The sequence below is a fragment of the Pseudopipra pipra genome, chromosome W, assembly GCF_036250125.1.
Source record: "Pseudopipra pipra isolate bDixPip1 chromosome W, bDixPip1.hap1, whole genome shotgun sequence".
NCBI lineage: Eukaryota > Metazoa > Chordata > Aves > Passeriformes > Pipridae > Pseudopipra > Pseudopipra pipra.
Genome location: NC_087580.1, coordinates 28,045,854 through 28,053,319, shown reverse-complemented (window position 1 = coordinate 28,053,319; position 7,466 = coordinate 28,045,854). Strand labels below are relative to the sequence as shown.

The following is a 7,466-nucleotide window of genomic DNA, read 5'->3' as shown; positions in this document are numbered from 1 at the left end:
CATGGAGCCAAATGAACCCTGAGAGTTTTTGGAACCTCATGGAATCAAGGGGCCATTTCTGGCAGGATGCTCTGCTCTGCTAATACCTAAAAAATGGTCTGAGAATGCAAACAATGCACACTCTCTGTAGTGAGTTACTGCTGGTGTCAAGGTGCTGTTTTTAATGTTGAATTATGCTAAACCCAAAATGCTTCATGAAACTTCAGACACACATCCTGCTTTCTGAAGCAGGATTTGACAGATAAGCTGCTCCCTGGCCTGCAAATATGTCTGGCAGTCAAACCCTTGATAACTATAAAAGCCCCGTCCAACTGTCATGGGGCAGATTCCTCCACAGACTTCCTTGAAGTGTGTGGAGCTTGTCTCATGAAGCAGGGACAGCTCTTCATGGTCACTCCCCAGCGGTTGGGAGGAAGAAAAAGAATTACCCTCTGTCATTTTGAGATGAGTTACCTCAATCTCTGCTTCAGGATTGTTTCTTTTTGCTGGCTTTGATCCAATTGCTTTAATAGAATGACTTTGATAGACTGCACTGTCCTATCTTACATTATACTGCTAGGGGGTTTTGGCTTTTATAGTGTGTAGTAAATAATTCTGTTTAAGGTCTTTCATCTGTTCACTTGTCTGATCAATTGTCTGTTCATTTGTCATAATAAATCATTGTTTTTATAGAAATATTTCTGATTTGCCATCACTAAAACCTGCAGGACAAAGTGATCGAATCACACCTCAAGAAATCCTTCAATTGAAACCAAAATCTGAGCCTGAGATTGTATCCAGCCCCCCCCAGGCTCCTCTCTGAGAAGGAATTTAGAAAGCAAGGGGGTCCTTTGTGCACCTCGTAGCTCAACGAGTTTAGCAGAGAATCCCCCTGCACACCCACAAACACACAGGCATGGGAATCTACACACACACTCCTGTTCATCCCTACACAGACACAACCCAGACAGACTCGCAGGGGAACTCCACACACCATTCCCACATCACAACATGAGAACGGTTAGAAAAACATAAAATATGTACAGCAACCATCACTGCACTGCAGCATTCACAGGATGTGACACCTGTGTCCATTTTGAAATGTTACAGCCATTCTACACAACCTTTATTTCCTGTCAGATGTGTATTCTATCAGGTGTCTTCTAAGATGAAACCCCAGGCACATGAACAGCTGAATTTGTTCCACATTTAAACGCTGCTGCACATTTTTAAATGCAGAAAGTAGGGAAACTGCTCAGTGTTCAAATGAATGAAACAGAGTGAGCCACAAAAGGCAAAAGTACATAGTGTACAGCAGCTTTCTGGAGTTACAGGTCTGTTCAATTTTTTTATGTGTGGCATTCAGAGACCATGTTTAAATTTATTAAACTACTCTCGTTCTGCCCCCCCACCCCTTTTTTGGAGTGTTTCAATTGCCTTTCCTTTTCCAACAGCTGTGACAACTGTTAAAACAGTCAGTAAAATTAAGTCCCCTCTATAATCCTTTAGTCAGTGTTACATTTTAATCAGAGTTTAAGGGAGATTTCCTGTTATGAATGCACTAATCCTTTTAAAATTATTAAACTGACATATATGCCAAAATGAGCAGATACACTCTTTAACATGCTCTGCCTTAAAATCAAAGCATACCTAGTGATGGTCAGACAGATGTCTCTGCACTCTCAAAATGTTCAGACAATTTTTAGCTCAAATCCTCTCTACCTTCACCCATAACACAAGAACTGCAGAAACTACAATACCTATTTTGTATGTCCCTTTGCTCACATGTGCATATGCCTGTCACAATATACAGTCAAATCACAATTACTATGGATATTATTAATGTGTCAAACTGTGGGGTTTATTAATTGAGACAGGGAAGCAGATATGTTTCTGAATGTTAGTTCTTTCTCTGTGTCCAGACAATCCCATACGCCTCAAGCCCTGCACTCACACAATGTATTGGCACTGGAAGGGCTTCCCTTACTGGTGGGTCCGTTGGTGTGAGGTCAAGGTAGAGCTCTGGGCGAAGCTCTTCCCACACTCCCCACACTTGTAGGGCCTTTCCCCGGTGTGGATGCGCCGGTGCCTGATGAGGGTGCAGTTCCGGTTGAAGCCCTTCCCGCAGTCGGTGCAGAGGAAGGGTCTCTCATCCGTGTGTGTCCGCTCATGTGTGTAGAGATTGGAGCTGGTGCTAAACCTCTTCCCACATTCCAAGCACTTGTAGGGCCGTTCCCCGGTGTGGATGCGCTGGTGGGAGCGGAGGGTGGAGCTCTGCCTGAAGCTCTTCCCACATTCCCCACATGTGTAGGGTTGTTCCCCAGTGTGGATGTGCTGGTGGGTGCGGAGGTTGGAGCTGTCACTGAAGCTCTTCCCACATTCCTCACACCTGTAAGGTCGTTCTCCAGTGTGGATGCGCTGGTGGCTGAGGAGATCAGAGCTGTCTCTGAAGTTCTTCCCACATTCCCTACACGTGTACGGCCATTTCCCTGTATGGATGTGCTGGTGTCGGAGCAGGTGGGAGCTCTTCCTGAAACTCTTCCCACATTCCAAGCACCTGAAGGGTTTCTTTCTAGTGGGAGGTTGCCTTGGGACCATGATGTTGGAGCTCATGCTCAAGCTCCAACCACCTTCCTGGCACAGGCTGGCTCTTTCCTCCTCAGAGCACCCTGGGATGGCTTTGGAGCCCCTCCTGCGGGGGGATCTCCGGCCCTTTCCCTCCCCGCTGCCTTCCTGCGCCGTGGAGCCCTTCAAAACGGCCTCTCCCACCAGGGTCTCACGGGGGGATTTGTCCTCCGGGCTCTCCGTCCTCAGCTCGGGGCCTGGGGCAGGAAGCAAGAAGGACAGGGAGGGGATTTGCCTCCGGCCCACAGGGAAGGCCAAGGACATCCCCCCAACTCCGGCCCCGGCAGGACGGCGGCGCCAGCGGGGTTGTCCTGCAGCCGGGGCCAAGCTCGGCTGACAGAGCCAGCACAACACCCGCCCAAAGGGACACTGACTTCCTCCTCACCTGCCTGGGGGGCCCAAGGCATCTTCCTCTTCCTCGCAGCCTCCTCCTCCATCCGACCAAGCTTTGGGAAGGACAAATCCTGATGGGGGAAAAACAAGGGCTGAGTGCGTTGGCTTGGGGGTTCCTCCTGCCCAAGTCCATCACTAGAACACATCGGGCATCCTGTGTCCATAAAAACCTCCAAAACAGCAAGGATCAGCCCAGAAAAACCCAAATCATTGAGATTCAGGCAAAAGCCTATAAGAAATAGTGAGAAGACTCCTGCCCCCCCAAACCGCAAAAACTTGAGATTCAGCTGAAAGATACTCAAAAATATGAAGATGAGACCAAAAAAAATCTTCCAAAACCAAATTGGGGTGAGAGGCGACACCCTGGGAAACCAGGGCTTTGCTCCCTCGGCTCTGCAGGGGCTTCCCACGGGCTCTCAACCTCCTTTGGGCATCCCCTACTCCGGTGTGGGCTCCTCCCGGGCTGCAGGGGGGTCTCTGCTCCATCCTGGACTCATCCACAGGTCACAGGCCCTTCAGCTCAGGGTCACCCAGAGCTCCAGCCAGCTCCATGGAGCAGCGATCCCCTGGCCCCCTGCCAGTGCATGCACCTAGCCAGGGCTGTTCCTCGAGGTTCTCTGGCCCCCTGCCAGTCCGGGGCTGTTTCTCCAAACCACCAAACCACGTGTGCCAAACACCCTGGTTGGTCAGTGCCGGCTGGGGGAGCAGGCACTCGGTGAGGGGATGAGAAAACTGCACCCCAGGCTGGGCTGAAAGAGGCTTCAGCACCACTTCTGATGGCCCAGGGGCAGCATCTGGCTTCTCCCAAACAGAGAGATGGCACTTGTTCCTCTGGAGGGAGTCAAGGGCAGGAGGGTGACTCCTGCATGGATGGAATGGCAGAGGATCCCTTGGGTCCCCAGGATGGATCAGCACTCAGGGATACAAACTGCCCTCAGGTTCAGGATGCAGCTGACAGCACAGATTTCCCTGCAAAGTCTGCAGGGAGTCAAACTCTGGAGAGGAGATTGTGCCCAATGGATGGGATTGCAAAGGCTCCCTCAGGTCCCCAGAAGGAATCAGCAACCAACAATAGACACAAAAACCCACCCCAAAGAGTTCTGGGGGAGTGTCCTGTAGGGAGGGGACAGTGTCACCCCACCAGGGCATGGCTGGCAAGTGGGAGGTTGCTCCAGGGCTCTGCAAGAGGCCTCGTGCTCTGCTCAGCCCCACCACTGGCTGGTACCAACACCCCCGGCTGCCCCCGGCCCTGGGCAGCTCTGCTGCCACAGGCTGTGCCCTCACCGTGGCCCTGCAATGGCCCTGCCTGTCCCTCACCCGTGGCCCTGCCCGTGGCCCTGTCCCTTGGCTCTCTCTCTGCCAGCTCAGTGTGGGGCACACGGGCTGGGGGTCCCTCCCAAGCCCCCCGGGCAGCCGGCGTTGGCTGGGGGGATGTGAGGGCTGGGCCTGCTCAGCACAGCCCCAGCCTCGTGCCCAGCGCCTCTTTCCTGCCCCACACAAGAGCTTCCCGGCCCCCCCAGGGCTCCCCTGCTGCTGCCTCTGCTCCTGGCCCTGCCTTTGCTGCTCCCTTGGCTGGGGCAGTGGCTGCAGGGGGGGATGGCAGCAGCTTCAGCTCCACGGCACTTCCTGGGGGGAGCTCAGCCCGGGGGGGACGGGCAGGGACCTGATGGGGATGGGCAGGGGCCCAGCAGGGACAGACAGGGCCTGCAGGGGAAGGCACAGGGACAACCTGGCCCCCCACACTGCCACGGCTGTCTCTGCTCCTCCTTGCAGGCTCCGTGGCCAGGCACAGTTTGTGTTCCTGGGTGCCCACCATCTCAGCACTTGGAGACGCTCAAATCAGCGCCCGCAGCTCTGCAGCAAAGCCCCAGCTCACCTGGCACACAGGGGATGGAGACAACGCCTTCTTGGGGCTGGGCACTTACAGCTTTTCCTCTCTTCCCCACCACAGGGCTCTCCTTCAGCAGCACCTCTGCCTTGCACTTATTCTCAGCCTCACCTCAGGGACAGCTCTGGGCTCACCTCCACGCCACTTCTCAGCCTCACCTCAGGGCCTGGGCTCAAGGACAGGAACCTGCAGGGAGGGGACATCATGTGCAAGCTGAGGGCTGCCTGCTTGCACTGGCCTCTGGGCTTCTTTCTCCTTCTACAACCAGCCCACAACTTACCCTGCTTTTCTAACAGCACACATTTACAGACTAACCTTGGAGATAGATATGGACAGACATCTCTTTTACCCTGGGGATAGAGCCTCAAGCATGTGCTGCCACAGGAATGGCAATCAGAGAACCACAGAATCAGCCACGTTGGAAAAGACCTCCGAGATCATCAAGTCCAACCCTTGATCCAACCCCGCCGTGCTTCCCAGACCATGGCACTGAGGCCACATCCACTCTCACCTTCAACACCTCCAGGGACGCTGACTCCACCCCCTCCCTGCCCAGACCATTCCAAGGCCTGATGACTCTTTTGGCAAAAAATTGCTTCCCAATATCCAACCTAAACCTCCCCTGGCACAGCTCAAGACCCAGCCCTCTTGTCCTACTGCTGCTTCCTGGCACAACAGCCCCACCCCCACCTGGCTCCAACCTCCTGGCAGGGACTTGCAGACAGTCAGGAGGTCTCCCCTGAGCCTCCTCTTCTCCAGCCTCAATACCCCCAGCTCCCTCAGCCTCTCCTCACACCACTTGTGCTCCACTCCCTTCCCCAGCCTCGCTGCTCTTCTCTGCACCTGCTCCAGCCCCTCCAGGGCCTTCCTCAACTCAGGGGCCCAGAGCTGGACACAGCACTCCAGGGTTGGCCTCACCAGCGCTCACTCCAGCCCAACAATCACTTCTCTGCTCCTGCTGACACACTCTTCCTCAGACAGGTCCCTCTGCAGAGCCCTCCTGCCTTCCAGCACATCAACACACCCCCAGCTTGGTGTCAGCTGCACATTTGCTGATGAAATGCCTGGTTCTGCAGCAGCTGCAGATGCTCAAGGGGCAGCAGGACCAACTCAGGGGCCTGGGGGGCTTTGGGGTCCAGGAGGGTCTTGGGGGAGCTGGGGAGGGGCTTTGGGGATTGGGGAGACAGACCAGCACAGACCAGGACAAACCAGTACCTCCTCACTTCTCCCGGGATCTCTCCTGGAGCTGGGCCACGTTATCCTGGAACACCTGAGCCCCCCCCCAGTGCCCTCTCAGTACAGCCCACTGTGTTCCTTTCCCAGGGTGCCCCCCTCTTTGGGGGGGGTTGGAAGGGATTTGAGGGGGAGGCTGGGGGAGATTTGGGGGGATCTAGGGGGGGTTGGATGGGGATTTGGGGGGTTTTGGGGGGCTTTGGGTGCATTTAGGGGAGTTAAAAGGGGTCTTGGGAGGTCAAAGGGATCTGTAGGGGGAGGGGATTAAAGGGAAAATGGGGGTTGGGAGACATTTGAGAGGTGTTAATGATGTCTGGGGGTAAAGAGGAGGGGCAGCACCAAGAGCAGGTGAGTCCTGAGACCCCTCTGGTGTCCCCAAGACTTTCTTGGTGTCCTTAATTTCCCCCTTAACACCCCGAGACCCCCCTGGTATCTCCAATGTCCCCAGGGCCTCTCCATGGCCATAATTCCCCCCAGTTCCACTGTCCCCATACCCCTCCCCATTGTCTGCAATGTCCCAAAACCCCATCCCTGATGTCCCCAATCCTCCATCTTACCCCAGAAGCCCCCCCAGACCCTCTGACACCAAAAATGCCCCCCCCTCCCCCCCAGAAAGGCCAAGGGCACTTGGGGACACACTGGGGACTTTGGAGGGCTTTGGGGGGCACTGGGTGATTACTGGGGGATACTGGGACACAGTGGGGGAACCAGGGGGCACTGGGAGGGACTGGGGGGGAACTGGGGAACACTGGGGGACACTGGCAGAGAACTGGGGAGTAACTGGGGGATTATCAGGAAATATGGGGAGACACTCGGAGGTTACTGAGCCATACTGGGGGTTACTGGGTGCTCACTGGGATACACTGGATGGTCACTGGGCTATACTGAGGGTCAGTGGGAGGTTATTGGGATATACTGGGGGCACTGGCATCCCCTTACCTGGATGGAGTATATCTCCCCCCCTGGATTCTGGGGGGCATTCCTAGGACCCCTCCCCTGGGGGCTGGGGGACCACCCAAACCCACTGCTGGGCTTTAGAGGACTCCAGAAAATCCCCTCAAACCCCCTGAAATCCCCTCAGAAATCCACCCCAGGACCCATCGAAACCTCCTCAAGGCCCCCCCAGCTCCCCGAGGAAACCTTATCCCCCCCCCGGACCCTCTAAACCCTTTAGTGACCAGCAAAACACACCTGGGACCCCCCAAGCCCATTCAGGGATCTCCCCAGTCCGTCTAAGGGAGACTCAAAGCCATCTGGAACCACCTACAGACCACAAAAACTGCTGCAAACGTCCCGCAAAACCCACCCAGGACCCCCAAACCCCTCAGAGATCCCCCAAGCCCACCTG

At 55.1% G+C, this 7,466-nt stretch overlaps 1 pseudogene; it reads right to left on the bottom strand.

The window, feature by feature from the left end:
• Positions 1 to 1,929: 1,929 nt before the first annotated feature.
• LOC135404948 (zinc finger protein 239-like) lies at positions 1,930 to 2,592 on the bottom strand (annotated as a pseudogene).
• Between the last annotated feature and the right edge of the window lie 4,874 nt (positions 2,593 to 7,466).